Source organism: Microcebus murinus, chromosome 15 (assembly GCF_040939455.1).
Source record: "Microcebus murinus isolate Inina chromosome 15, M.murinus_Inina_mat1.0, whole genome shotgun sequence".
Taxonomy (NCBI): Eukaryota; Metazoa; Chordata; class Mammalia; order Primates; family Cheirogaleidae; genus Microcebus; species Microcebus murinus.
In genome coordinates, this window is record NC_134118.1 from 74,435,726 (window position 1) to 74,450,966 (window position 15,241).

Genomic DNA, 15,241 nt, shown 5'->3' on the forward strand with positions numbered 1-15,241 from the left:
TCGGGTCCCGGCCATCCTGTGCATGCTGCAAGCTGAGGCTTTGAGGGGAAAATAACACAGCCCCTGAAAACAAGCCCCAGGGTGTCTTCTTGAGGAAAAATAAACATAAGACCCTGTCTTATTTTCGGGGAAACTCGGTACTTAGCAGGTTTTAGTCTGGAAGAGAACATGTGATCTGTTCCCGTCACCTTAATGCCACGAAACCAAAAACCCTTTGATACTTGCAGACCGCTTTCCCACCATTGTGCCTTTGAAAGGCTAGTTTAGAAATCAGCGAACAGACTCGCTCGCTTATTCGAGAGGCGAGCACAGTGTGCGGGAACAGTCTGCAGAGGAGGCGTGCGGCATACAAATGTGTGTTCTTGGCTCTCTTCCACTCTGCGCATGAATGCGGGCGTGCACACGCACGCACACGCACGCACATGCTTGTATAATGAGATCAAGAAAGAAAAAGGAGGCCTCTGTGCTGGCCGTTGGCCGGGGAAACCAGTGTGGGGGACTTTGCTTTCCCGTTCCTGCTGCCGGCTGGGAGCTGGTGCAGAGTGGAGGTAGGGCATGCGGGTCGTCTCATGGCAGGACAAGAAGTTTGGGTGAGACACACGCAGACATTCGTGCACGGATGCGTGCAGGAAGGGTAGCTTTAAGAGTTGTTTGTTTGATGGTGAACCACTTTTTAGAAACTTCTCTCTCTCACATACACACACACACACACACACACACCCCTCTCGTGTGTGCACTTAGCCTCACCGGAGACAGTCTGTGAGATTCAGGGCAGGTGCCTGTGTTCCAGCCCACGAGATTGCATATCTCCTTCCACCACGAGCCTGGTCTGTCTCCGCGTCATGTCTTCACATAGGAACACGCCAGGTACGAACCCCAGAACTGGTGCTTTTGCTCCTTTAAATCGCCTTCCGTTTCAGAAGTGCCCAACTTAAGCCGCTGCGGTCTTCTTCACGTCTGCTCGGCGGGCATTCCCGAGACCAGGTTTCGATGCTGCGGTGGTCGTTGTTTCTATTGCTGTCGCTTTCTGCCACATCCTGGTGAGAGCGGAGAGTCGCCACAGAGCAAGATGTCTACCTTGGCTATGGAAAATGATTAGCACCAAGTCCATTTAAAATTCCTTCCACGAAACCTCCCCGATTAAGCTGCCAGTTGCCCCGCGGCTTTCCTGAGGCAGCTTGCTTTGCCATCTCGACCGTGGTGTGTCCTCAGGTTCTGTGATAGGTGCACAAGGGAGGCAGAGGCGGGAGGCCAACATCGAGGGCGAGGCTAATGTTCTTTCACGCAGCCTCCCTTTCTATACTGTTTGCTGCTGTAGCGGTTTCTCGCTGTGACGATGTAACGGCGTCTCCATTTGGACGCACCGTCTGTGTTAAAGCCGTGTGTCCTGACCCATGTCGCCATGTGTGTTTAAAAGGCACCACACCATGCAAAACAGCAGGTCAGCTGCCGCCCCCGGCAGTTAAACAAGACAAAACAAAACACTACATTGATAGATAGGAAAATTAAACTGCTTCTAACTACACACTGTGTCACCGTTGAGAGTCAAACTACAGAAGCGTTCCGCGTTGTCCTAGAGTAGCCTTAACACGACAGTGCAGGTGAGCCAGCCGGCGCGGCCCCCTGCAGCTGGAAGGGAGCTGCCCCTGCAGCCTTCAGACCCAGCCTCTCACAGCATCTCGGGGGGCAGGAGCGAGGCCGAACCGAAAACACCGTCTCCAGGCACAGCTTTGGGGAAAGTGAGGCACGTTGACCGGGGAAGCCCGAGACTTGTGTTCGTCCCTGGCTCAGCCAATAACTGGGTGTACGAGCACAATTTAAATCCCACTGGCTGCTGTTTCAGGTGCCCTGCGTGGCTCTCGTGGGCATACAGGTCACGTTTCAGCTCCCAGCGTGGCCTCCCCTCCATAAGGAGGGGCCTGGACCCCGAAGCCAGACCACGTGTGCTCCCGTCCCCCCAGTCTGCCACGGGCGAGCTGCGTGGCCTTGGACAGGTGACTTCCTCTCTCTGGGACTCGATTGCCTAGTGACCGAGAGAGAATGACCAGAGCTGCCTTGCAGGGCTGGGGCGAGGACCGAGTGAGTTGAAACCGTCCTGCCCTCGGTACAGCTCCGTACAGACACCGTCATGCTCGTGAAAGAAAAGCACAGTCCCTTGACTGGAAACCCCCACTTCGAACCCCTCTGCCCCACAGAGCTCTCCGAAATAGGTGCATAGGGTCTGAGCCCCCGCGGACGGTTGTGGAGCCGGGTCAGCAGCTCAGGCGGTCGCTGTCGTCAAGGCGTCTGAAAACCAAAGAGACCCATGGCCCTTCGACGCTTGACTCACCTCGCAGTGGCCCCAGCATCCCCCCTCCCCGCGTTCCTGTCCTCCTCCCGCACCTGTGAGCCCCAAGGGTGCAGCTCCCTGTGACGAGTCCCTCTCCCCGCCCCGCTGCGCCCCAGGCAAACCTTCGCTCCTCTTCCCAGACGCTCCCAGACACCTCCCCACCTGCGCCGCGTCCCGGCTCCCCAGCCGGGATCCTTGGAGGTGACGTAGGTCCCGCCTCGCCTGCTGGGACCTGGGCTCGCCGGTCCTGTCCCCGAGCCCTCCCAGCGGGAGTCCCAGCCATCCTGGGACAGGGATGAGCCATCTCTTCTCTCTCTCCCCCCACCACGCTCGCTCTAAATTCCCAGCCATCGATTCCGTGGGAATAACTGAATACTTGCTTCATGCGGGTAAGTCCTGGGCTAAGTTACAACACGATAAGAGTGACGGAGACAATTTTCTGTGATTCCGAAAGCCTCTGTATGTGTCGTGTGCACCAACGTGAGAGCCTAGGTCACACTGCAAAATACTCATCTTTATTTGTTCTACTCACAGGCCGGCCAGCTACATGACTGGTGCTACATGTGCCTGTGTGTGCATGCGTGCGTGTGTGTGTGTGTGTGTTGGTGCAATTATTTCTTTGAGGATCCGGATGTCAAATGCTAGATTGCAACAACAAACTTATAATTTATATTCATGATCATCAGACCTTTGTTGTCCAGTGCCTCAAGCTCCACGAATGCTCAACAATGCACACAGTGGACAGCAGTGCCTGTCTACCTGCACACGTGTCGCACACATGTGGCTGCACACACGCACTCCGTGTGCCTTAGTCCTCCCCGGACCCCGGCCCCGGCCGCACCGGCATCTGCACATTTTCTGGACTCGTCACTCAGGTCACGGAACGTGGCCTGGCTCAGGGAACTCTCTCCTTCCCTGCCACGTAAGCCGTGCCTGGGCACAAGACCCTCCCTGGAGTCATCCGTGTGGAATCGGGGCGGGACGCGACGCGGAGCCGCTCCACGCAGCAGCCCGGCCGCAGGAGTGTGAGCAGGCTCCTCGTGGGCTGCGCTCACACCCGCAGCTAGCAGTGGCTTGCGCATTCCTCCTCTGATTGTCAAACACGCTATTTTTATGCGGTTCGAGTGAGCCAAGAAAGCACAGAGCTTTTATTTTCGCTGCCAGCTGTAGCTGACTATATATAGCTGCGTATTATATGCTCACATGGATACGTGACATAGAAATGTATGTTCACACCAGGTTTCCTCCGCCGGGTTGCAGCCCGATTCAGCTCCGCCGTGCAGCCGGGAGCGCCTGTTGACGCTGCGGGGACTGCTGTTCACTTGCTCCTCCCGGCGCCGCCGGGGAAACCCACGCCGGCTCTGCCCAACGCCAGGCAGGGGCCTCCGTTCTCGCTTCGTTTACTCTGTGGGGTGGGAGGTGAATCTCGGATTTAGTGTCCGCGTGCAAACCGGTCACGCCGCTTCTCGAAAGTCTAGTTCTGTAAATAACACTTCAAGAAGCCACTGGCCGGGCGTGGTGGCTCTCGCCTGTGATCCGAGGCCGAGGTGGGAGGATCTCTCCAGGTCAGGAGTTCGAGACCAGGCTGAGCAAGAGCGAGACCCCGTCTCTACTATAAATAGAAAGAAATTAATTGGCCAACTACAAATATATAGAAAAATTAGCCAGGCATGGTGGTGCATGCCTGTAGTCCCAGCTATTTGGGAGGATGAGACAGGAGGATCGCTTGAGCCCAGGAGTTGGAGGTTGCTGTGAGCGAGGCTGACGCCACGGCACTCACTCTAGCCTGGGAAACAGAGCGAGAGTCTGTCTCAAAAAAAAAAAAAAAAAAGCCAGGTAAGTCAATGAGCCATGCAAAGGGGCTGAGATGAAAGTCTACGTGCAATTTGCCCCAAACTTCAATCTCAGACTCTGCGGATTGGGATTTATGGAGGGATGCTAATTTGTGAATGATAAAAGTTAGGGGGTGGGATTTTCTGGGGTCGGTGGGGGGTGCCTGTGAGACCACGCAGTGGATGCCGGGGGTCCTCGTGGAACAGGTGGGAGGACACGTTGGCGGGGCAGCCACTGGCCTGTGGGCTCTGGCCTGGGAAGAGCCCGTGTTCAGGGACCTAGTAAATCACATGAAGAAAAACGGAGGCCAAACACTTAACCGAGCAGCAGTCACGTGTGTGCCGGGACTTTTCCAGGCCCTTCACGTGTTGCCCGTGGACTGTGCACCACCCCCTGGCGAGTGCCTTGGTGCCTCTGACTGGTTTCCCCATCTGTGCTGAGGGGTCCCCCCCACCCCGCCCCACCCCCGTCCACAGCCGCCTCCTCTCCCTTCGCCGGGCTCAGGGCCGACAGGTGGGAACTCAGCCCCTTCCAAGTGCCTCACCACCTTCACTTAGGTAGGTTCTCTTTCCTGACTTCAGAAAAACCTTGCCAGTCACCGTCTCTGATCCCAGTTTTCCTTTCTCCTGTATCACCTTCAAATACTGCCTCTGAATGAGCCCTGTTCCTCCAGCTTGTAAATGTCTCAAATCTATGAGCATCCCCACTGACTGCTGTCCCCTGCAGAGACACCCCCTTGGTTGTCCGCTTCAAGCTGCGTTGGAGACCCGAGCAGGACGTTCGAGTCCCTCTAACTATGGTTGAATTTTCCCACCCTCACCTTCCGCTTCCCTCCATGCACGCCATCGTTCCTAGATCCATCGGCGTCTGTGCCTGCTCCCCAAACTACCCGAATTCCCCACATCTACACCTTTCCGTATAGGCACCCCCCCCCCCTTTGCCCTCTCTGTCCACTGACATCCTACTCCTCCCTCCAAGCCGACCTTCTATCACAGGACCTCCCACAACGCTTACTCAAGGTCACCAGCAAAATGAAATTTCTCTTGCCCATGGGTATCAACCCACTTCAGTACAATAACCACCCTGAAATCTCAGTGGCTTATGACAAAGGTCTATTTCTTACTCTCGGTGCACTTAGGTTAAGGATTCTCTCATGCTGGGAACCAGGCTGGGTCATCCTGGGGCTCAGGGGAAGAACAAGTGAGCTGGTAGAAAGTCACAGTGGCGCTAACATCTTCTGCTTGGAGGTGACACCTGTCTGGTTCTCTCGCATTCCGTTGGCCATGTCTGTGGGGGTGGGAATGTCTACTTCTTCCAGGAACGGGAGACGTTAACAACTGCAAATAGGATCTCACAGTACTTTGCTTATATCTTTATTATAGAATGAAAAAGCAGTATGCCTGTGTCCCTTTTTATTTAAGGTAAGAAGTGAGTTTTGATCATCTTTGTATCCCCCATCTTCGTCAATATTGAGATATTGGAATTTTGGAGATTTCAAAACGCTGTAATTTGTTTAATGTGTTTAAGAGATTTCAAAACACTGTAATTTGTTTAATGTGTTTAAGAGATTTCAAAACACCACAATTTATTTAATGTGTAGCTTTTTTAATTAAACCCTTTACCTTGGACAAGTACTGCATTTAATGAAGATTTATGGATGCTTACATGTTAATCTTCCTACGTCCTAATGGAGAGCCCTAGGCAGTCACACAGAGCGAACTGGACTGATTTCTTAGTCGAGTTTTACCGAAGAAGACGACGATAGAGCTCTCAAGCAGAAAGAGATTTCATGCAAGATGTTAGGCGCCTACAAAATCGTCGCCCAGTGGAGCACAGACTCCGGATTCGAAAGACGTACCCTATAGGTGATGTTCTGAGACCAGAAGGCGGGTCCTGTGGTCACCTCTGCTGCCGTCACTCGTGGCCCCCGTGTTCACGAGGCCCAGGGCCACACGCCAGAACGCTCAGCCCAGCTACAAACCTCCACGCCCCGGTGACCTGGCTTGGTGCCAACCTCGGCCGCCCCAGGACCATGAGCCCGTCATTGGCACAACCAGTGCCGGGCTGACAAGAGACAGCGGCAACTACGATCCTTAGGTCTGGGCCAGATCTCTCCCCCAGGGCTGCAAGTCCACAGTGACAACGCTCTGTCGGACACTTCTCGCCACCCTCCTCCCTCCCAGAGCCGGGCGGTGGTTCTCAGAGCGCGAGTCCAGGTTCTGCAGCCTCAGCCTCACCTGAGAACTTGTTAGAGGGTTCTAACCCAAGTCCCACAGAACCGGCAGCTCTGGGGTGGCAGCTCTGGGGATGGCCCTGCGATATGTTCTGTTTGTTCGTTTGTGAAGGGCCTCGCACCGTTGCCAGGGCTGGAGTGCGGTGGCATCATCATAGCTCACGGCAGCCTCAAATTCCTGGGCTCAAGCGATCCTCCTGCCTCAGCCTCCCCAGTAGCTGGGGCTACAGGTGTGTGCCACCATGCCTGGCTAATTTTTCTATATTTTTGTAGAGACAGGGTCTCAATTTGTTGCTCAGACTGGTCTCAAACTCCTGGCCTCAAGCGATCCTCCTGCCTCGGCTTCCCAAAGTGCTGGGATTACAAGGTGTGAGCCACTGCCCGGCCGGCCGTACACATTTTAGCAAACTCTTCAGGTCATTCTGAGGCAGGCTGGGGTCTGAGAACAGGTGACCTATGGTGACTTCATCTCTGCATGGCCAAGCCTGCCCCGCCACCTTGCTCCCATTTGGGTCACTTAGTCCTGCTGCCCTGCAGGCCACCTCCTCCGATCCACCCTCCACCTGCGCTCTGCACCTGGTCAGTCACCAGTCCCGCCCCTGCCTGCAGCGCAGTCCCTTAGTCACACGCTCCTCTCCTGGCCCGTTCCCACCACCGCGTCTGAGCAAGTGCTGACCCATTTCTCTCGGACCCATTCATTTAAAAGCCGATTTGCCTAAGACCAATTTCACTAACCGCCAGCGAGAACACAGCAAATTCATTTAAAAATTAATTCCACGCAGTCAAATCTGCCCAGTGTTTTCTTTATCACTTCTAAGTCCTCCTCACGCTTCTACTAAGTCCTCGCCCCTCCGGATGTTATAAACATCTAATTTTATTTGTCTAGTTGTTTTTGGTTTTTGGGTTTTTTTTACAATTTCACTTTCTTACATTTAACTCTCGAATTGCCTGGAGTGAGTTTTGGCTCTGGGCGTAAAGGGAAGGCCAAAGCGGCGAGGGGCTCGCTGGCGGAGGAGAAAGGCCTGCAGTTGCAGGTTCTGAGCTCTTGGCAGCTGCAGCCCTGCTCCCCTCTGGCAGGTGGCAAGGTCACAGCCCGAGGAGGCGGGAGGGAGTGACCGTCCCACTCCCCACATTCCTCTGTCTCTGACGAAACAAACTCACCTTCTCGTTAGCAGCTCGCGATGGGTTTACCGGCTGGAAAATGAAGACACAAGTGTGTTTGGACAAATGAGCTTCAAAATCCTTAAATGTTTAAAAACTAGTGCAGGACTAAGCTTTCTGGATCTCCCCTTACTCTAGGGCAGTTCCTCTTCCTGCTGCTCAGCTGTGGCCCCAGTGAGGACACAAGGACACGCAGGGAGGACGGTGGGGGGATCAGGAGGGAATGGGGAAGGAGAGGGAGCTGGGGGCAGAGACGGGCTGCCCCTGTGCAGGGCAGGGCGGGGAGCAAGGGTGACGCCTCTCCCTCCCCCACCCCAGGCTCAAGGCTGGGGCTCCAGCAACCAAGCACAGACCGGCAAGAGCGAAGCACACAAATCTACCTAATGCGGGTTTTGTGTGACGTGGGAGCCTTTAGGAAACGAAGGCCCAAAGAAACAGGGACACTGGCTGTGTTTTATGGCCAGGAGGACAAAAGGGCGTCTAATGGTCACAGGCCGGGGAGAATTCAGCAGGGCTGTGTGTTCAGATTGCCCTCGGCACCTGTGTGTGACATTCCTCCCTCTGTGTGCAGGGCAGGACCTCGTCAAGTGAGGATTTGCAAGGCAGAAGGGAGGGAAAGGCAGAGAGTGACCTTCCCGGTTCTGGGACGTGCCCGGGGAAGAAGGGCAAGGAGGTTCCGGTGGCCTTCCTGCTTCCGTTTTTCCAATTCCAAGGTGCCATATTTGGGGGCACTGTCTCCTGCACCCCATCAGTAGGCAAGGGTCGCTCATGCACGGCACAGGGGCACTGTCACATAGAAAGGAGGGAACGCCACGGAGCAGGAGGAGCCCGCATGGGACAGCCCTGTGCAGGCTGGTCCCGGACAGCCTGGGCAGCTGCGGTCCAGGGGAGGGGCAGGGCCACCCCGCTCCCGGCTCCTCCTCCGCAAACACGGCCCGGTGCCCCCTGTGTGTTTCTTATAATCCTCTCCCTTAAGTAACTACCTGACCTTTTGTTTCCCAGAAAAGGCGGGCTTTCTGCCAGGCAGAGGAGCTGAGGTTCTGTCCGCCCCTCCTTAAAAAGCCTGGGTTTGTGGCTGCTTCCGCCACATTCCGGATAAGACGTCTTTTGTCTTTCGTATTGAGGACTGAACTCTGATCTTTCCTGCTGCTCAAAAATTCCTTTCTGGCCTGGCAGTGGCTTGCGCCTGTAATCCTAGCACTCTGGGAGGCCGAGGCGGGTCGATCGCTCAAGGTCAGGAGTTCAAAACCAGACTGAAGGAGAGTGAGACCCTGTCTCTACTAAAAATAGAAAGAAATTAATTGGCCGACTAAATATATATATAGAGAGAAAAAAAAAATTAGCCGGGCATGGCGGTGCATGCCTGTAGTCCCAGCTACTCGGGAGGCTGAGGCAGGAGGATCGCTTGAACCCAGGAGTTTGAGGTTGCTGTGAGCTAGGCTGACGCCACGGCACTTGAGCTGGGACAACAGAGCAAAACTCTGTCTCAGAACAAAACAAAAAAAAATTCCTTTCTAAGGGGACTGGTGAGTCACACTCATAAATGGTAAAATCTCACTCAACAGGTTTTGTTAACCAAATACGGTGTGGTTTGCTTCCCAACCCGATTCGCATTAACATCACCTGGAAGATGGAAGCCCCTCGTCCTAACTCAGCTTCCTAGCAGATCATTTCCCTAACTGGACAGATCCTTCTGTCTGGACCTCCCAGAGTGCTCTGACCTTCATCTTGACCCCAACTTTTCCTTTCTGGTCTTTAGGTGAAGCCTAACTCTTTCAGCCAATTGTCAGCTAGAGAATCACTAAACTCACCTTTGACTTGTAAGCCCCCGGTTCGAGATGTCCTGCCTTTTCGGGCCAAACCCATGTAAGCCTTCCATGGTTTGATTTATGACTTTACCTATAATCCCTGTCTCCCTGAAATGTAGAAAAACCAACTGTGACCTAACCACGGCGGGTCCGCTTGCTCAAGGCTTCTTGGCTTCTTATCTCCAGACCATGGTCCTCAACTTTGGCTCAGAATAAACCTCTTTTAATTATTTCAGAGTTTAGATTTTTTTTTTCTGTCCACAGTATTAAAAATTCCTTCCTTGGCACTCCTCATTGTGCCAATAACTGGATCTTGGTGCAATGAGCAGCTGGACCTAGGCCGAAACTCCCTTGTGGTGTCCATAATGGCCTGGTTAGGCGGAGAGAGCCTGGGTCCCCCAGCCCAGCTGTGTGAGGGGAGGGGACGCTCTCTCACCCACTGGGACGGAGAGGAAGGCCTTGAAAATGGCCTTCCTGCGTTGAAAACGGTGGGCCTCGCCCGGGGCCTCTCATGGCCGGGGAAACGTTGAAACCGCCTTTCAGTAACGGGGTGCAAGGCCAGAACTGCGGTGAGGGCCTAGCTAAAAATAATAATAATTAGTGACTGTCCCCTTGTAATTGTCACTCTGCGGCCACTCAGCTGGTGTCCGCAAAGATTCTTACCTTCTCCCCATAGCTGTTGTCCATGAGGGCTCTTAACTTTCTCCACAGATGGCATCACCTTTCCAAAACCTAGAGGCAGCTCTGAAGACACCTTCCAGGCCCTGCATTCCAGGACCGACTGGCCCACCCGGGCCAGTGGCCCACATCAAGAAACCAAGTCAGCCGGCCTAGCCATGGCGGCTAACGCTGCTACCAACCGTCGCAGTTGCTGCCGCTGGAGCCTGTGGACAAGTGTGCAGGATCAAGAATTCATATTGTCATGAAGAGCGATGAGGAAATCGTTGGTACTCTTCTAGGATTTGATGACTTTGTCAATATGGTACTAGAAGATGTCACTGAATTTGAAATCACACCTGAAGGAAGAAGAATTACTTAATCAGATCAGATTTTGCTAAATGGAAATAATATAACAATGCTGGGTCCTGGAGGGGAAGGACCTGAAGTATGATGGGTTCCCTTGACTTACGCTGGGCTCTGTTTTGTCTTAAAGTGACAAAACAATGGGTTTTTCTTTTTTTTTTACTTTTTAATATTTAGATCCTATAAAGCAGTTTCCCGTTAAAGGGAAATACTTTGAAGATGTATACCCATTTTGTAAGTTAATCATGATTATCTTGGAAAAAGAAGAAAAGAATTTCTTCTTTGAAGACTAAAATAAAGATGTTTTTTGTAAGAAAGAAAAGAAAGGAAAGAGAAGAGAAGAGAAGAGAAGAGAAGAGAAGAGAAGAGAAGAGAAGAGAAGAGAAGAGAAGAGAAGAGAAGAGAAGAGAAGAGAAGAGAAGAGAAGAGAAGAGAAGAGAAGAGACCGACTCAGCTGGAATTATGACCCCAGGGACTGAATAACATAAGATGATTTCTACACCCCTACGATGTTGCCCAAACCTAATCTGCGGACGCCACGGGCTCCGGAGGCCAGCAAGAAGGTCTAGACTGCAGCCCTCTTTCCCTGCAGCCACCACGTCACGCCCCGGGTGCCGTACACCCAGAGAGCAAGAAAGGTCATCCGAAAGACTGGACGATTTCCAGAAGTGGCTGTTCGAGCCTGCAGATCCAAACCGTTCTGCCCGCCAGGGCTGTGGTGGGCATAGTCCCCAGAGAGGGCCACACCCTCACGCTGGAGCTGGTGAACGTCACCTCCCAGGGCGAGCAAGACTGTGCAGGCGTGACTTGAGGTATGGGGAGACTGTCACGGATTATCGGGCAAGGCCCAACGAATCACAGGAGCCCTTACGAGCAGAGAACTCTCCCCAGCTAGAGGCAGAGAGAGGAGGCAGACGGGGAGGGCTCACCTGGTCCTTCCCTTTGAGGACAGGACTCTGTACGAGGATTGGAATGCGTTATGGGTTGACTTGTGTTCCCCAAAATTCGTATGTGGAAACCCTGACCTCCAGTATCTCAAAATGTGATTTTTTTTTTTGAAGCTATGGGCCTTTGAAGAGGTGATTAACTAAAACAAGACCTTTAGGGGGGCCCTAATCCAACCTGTCTGGTGCGCTTATAAGAAAAGAAAATTTGGGATGGGCACTACAGCTCAGGCCTGCAATCCCAGCACTTTGGGAGGCTGAGGCAGGAGGATCACTCGAGTGCAGGAGTTCAAGGCTGAGGTGAGCTATGGTGATGCCACTGCACCCCAGCCAGACCCAGGAAGAGAGGGAGGGAGGGAGGGAAGGAAACGTGGACACACAGAGACACCAGGGGCCCAGGTGTGTGCACACAGGAAAGACCAAGTGAGGACCCAGCCAGAAGGTGCCATCCACAAGCCAGGGAGAGAGGCCTGAAGATACCAGCCCCACCAACGCTTCGATCTTGGGCTTCTGCAGAACTGTAAGAAAACAAGCTCCTGTTGTGTAAGCCACCCAGTTGGTGGCATTTTTGTTAGGGCAGCCCTAGTAGCCTGATGACAGGAAGAATACAGCTATGGGGTAGACATCTGAGAGTTGTTCAGTAATTTACCAAGTGTATCTGGCTTTGTTCACAGCTCACTCTACGATGAAGAATGTACATTTTTAAATACACTATGTATTTATTTTCTCAAAGAGGCTGCACCTTGGACCATGGCAAATTGTGTCTCCATGGCTGTGGTTTTATGTTTTGTCACAGGCCACAAAAGAGGCAGCCACTTGTCCCTTCTAACACAAGATGGTACAAACAGCCTTGCAAACGGCCTAATAATAGCACCCTCTCTTCCCCGAACCTTCTTCTTTCCCTATCTCTTCCCACATCTTGGTATGAAAGAGTTTGCCTGAAATAGATAATGCATTAGCTATGCCTACACCATCATTATGCATTTATCCATGCATTGTTTACGTCCTTGGAGAAATTGCAAGCTCCTGGGGACAGGGACTGTGATCTCTTGTTTACTGTTGGCCTCCGGCAATGGGCACAGTGCCTGGTACATAGTAGACAGGTAATAAATACTTGTTTAATGAACAAAACCCATATTCCCAAGAAAAATAGCACCAGAGCCTTAGAGGGGAAAGGAATGTCTTAATGAATCACCTTCAGCCCCACTGACTTGTTTCTGTAGGCCCAGTCTGGATTCTTTCGGGCTCTCAGTAAACACTTGAGCTTTCTCAACAGGCATGGTTTGGGCAGAATCTAAGTCAGTCCCTTCCTGGCTCCCTAAGGTCCAAGTCTGGCCAAACCAGAACATGCTCCCTCCTCTCTTCCTGCACTCCGCACCTCCTCTTCTCTGTCTTTCCAGATTCTCTGCCTCCACGTCTCACAGACCACCCCGTCTCTCCCGACGCCTGCCCCGGCGACGGCGTTGCACGCTGACGTTTCCCTCCTTCAAATTCCTACTGCATTTCTCAGCACGTCGTGCTGCTCTTGCTGGGCCACGTGGCGCCTCCCCCGGCTGGCAGGCCTCACGCTCTCGGCGCAAAGTGACTCACTCTGTGTCACGACGGCACCAGGCGGGGGTCACCAGACGCGCAGCAGAGACGCCGTGCCGGCACAGTGGCTGTGTCTGGCCGAGAGGGCTCTCGCCCGTCGGCCCCCCCGCCTCCCTGCTCCCCTGCCTCCCTGCCCCCCTGCCCCCCCGCCCCCCACCACACCCCTGCCTCCCTGCCCCCCTGCCCTCCTGCCCCCCCGCCCCCCGCCCCCCTGCCGCCCTGCCCCACCACACCCCTGCCCCCCTCCCCCCCTGCCCCCCCGCCCCCCTGCCCCCTGCTCCCCTGCCCCCCTGCCCCCCTGCCCCCCTGCTCCCCTGCCCCCCTGCCCCCCTGCCCCCCTGCTCCCCTGCCTCCCCCCTGCCCCCCCCTGCCCCCTGCTCCCCTGCCCCCCTGCTCTCCGGAAGGGGGAGAAGCGCGGCCGGCTCGCCCGTTGCAGAACATCAATGGGCCACGATGACATTTGGGAAGCTGCAGACGCAAGACCACCCGCTTTTTCAATCACTGCCGTGTTTCCCCAAAAATAAGCCCTACCCATAAAATAAGCCCCAGCAGGATTTCTAAGCATGTGCACAACAGAAGCCCCACCCCGAAAATAAGCCCTAGTGACGGGCGTGGCTGCGCAGCGCGTCTGCACAACGCGTGCCCGTCGTCGCGGAGCGGGAAAGAAGACGAGCAGCCCTTCTCATCCGCCCCGTGACAGCTCTAGTGCTCCACAGGAGAGATGGGGCCAGTGGTTCTAAAGGAAACAGAGTCTCGAGACATTCAGGATGGAATTCGGGGTTTGGAGAGTTGTGATGATGTTCCAGAAGAAGACGACTTCACTGTATTTGAATCAATGTAGATGGTTGTACCGTACTTAAAAAAAAATAACACATGCCCTGAAAATAAGCCCTGGGGTGTCTTCTTGAGGAAAAATAAATATAAGACTCTGTCTTATTTTCGGGGAAACACGGCATTTATTGCGAGTCTGTTGAACAAGCCAGACCCTGCTTTAGGCCCTGGGAATGTAGTGGAGAGTGGGCTGGACGCTTCCGTCGCCGGAGAAGACGGCCCGTGCGGCGCAAGCGGATGAGGCTATTTAGCGCGAGGAAGGCTCGCGTGGAACAGAGCCGCCGGCGCGCTGGAGACGTACATGGTGAAGGCGTGGGGGGTGTCTCTCAGGAGCTGACCGCATAGCTGAGGCTGAATAAAGGGAAGGCAGTGGTCACTACGGGTCAGTTGCAGGGCACAGGGGCAGAAGCAAGGCCAAGGAGCCGGGGCAGGGCCGGGGACAGGGCGGAGGGCGGTCGAGGTTCGTTGCAAGAGGCCACAGCCGCCAGGTGTGAAGAGCTGTGGTGGCCAGGCTGGCCGTGCCCCTGGGGCTGTATCCCCGTGCCGTGGGAGACAAGGGGCTGCAAGACTCCAATTAATTTCTTTCTATTTATAGTAGAGACGGGGTCTCGCTCTTGCTCAGGCTGGTTTCAGAACTCCTGACCTTGAGCAATCCGCCCGCCTCGGCCTCCCAGAGAGCTAGGATTACAGGCGTGAGCCACCGCGCCCGGCCAAAGCCGAGGTTTAAAGCTCAGGCCTAGGACCATCTCCCTCTGCCCCCACGCCTCCCCCCAGGCCGCTCCACCTGAAGGGCCTCCCTCTTTCCGCACCAGCCTGGATTTTCAGAAACAGCACCTGAGACCTTGCGTGGCGTTCAAACTAAGGCCTGATTTAGGCCGGACGCGGCGGCTCACGCCTGTAATCCTAGCTCTCTGGGAGGCTGAGGTGGGCGGATTGCTCGAGGTCAGGAGTTCGAAACCAGCCTGAGCAAGAGCGAGCCCCCGTCTCTGCTATAAATAGAAAGAAATTAATTGGCCAACTAACATATATAGAAAAAATCAGCCGGGCATGGTTGCGCATGCCTATACTCAGGAAGCTGAGGCAGCAGGATTGCTTGAGCCCAGGAGTCTGAGGTTGCTGTGAGCCAGGCTGACGCCACGTCACTCACTCTAGCCCGGGCAACGAAGCAAGACTCTGTCTGAAAAACAATAAATAAATAAAGCCCCATTTCTAGGAGGAGGGAGAAGAGAACTGGGGGCATCCCTGCGTCTGTGGGTCTGACGTTTACAACCCGGCTCGGCAGTGAGAAGGGGGCGTGTAAACGGGAAGCAAAGCCGGGCTGGCCCCGTCCCGTCCGCTGTGCGTGTTTCCCGGCCCGTCGGGAGGCGGTTGCCTGGGTCACGCCCCTCTCTCTCCCTTTCCGCCCTCTCAGCTAAAAATAGCTCTGCTGGAAGCCAGCCTTGTCTCGCAGGTGTCATGCGAGGTTGCTTTTAGCGCGGTTGACATGCAA

General features: G+C 54.4%; 1 pseudogene; it reads left to right on the top strand.

The window, feature by feature from the left end:
* The first annotated feature begins 10,200 nt into the window (after positions 1 to 10,200).
* LOC105874683 (U6 snRNA-associated Sm-like protein LSm5 pseudogene) lies at positions 10,201 to 10,475 on the top strand (annotated as a pseudogene).
* Positions 10,476 to 15,241: the final 4,766 nt, after the last annotated feature.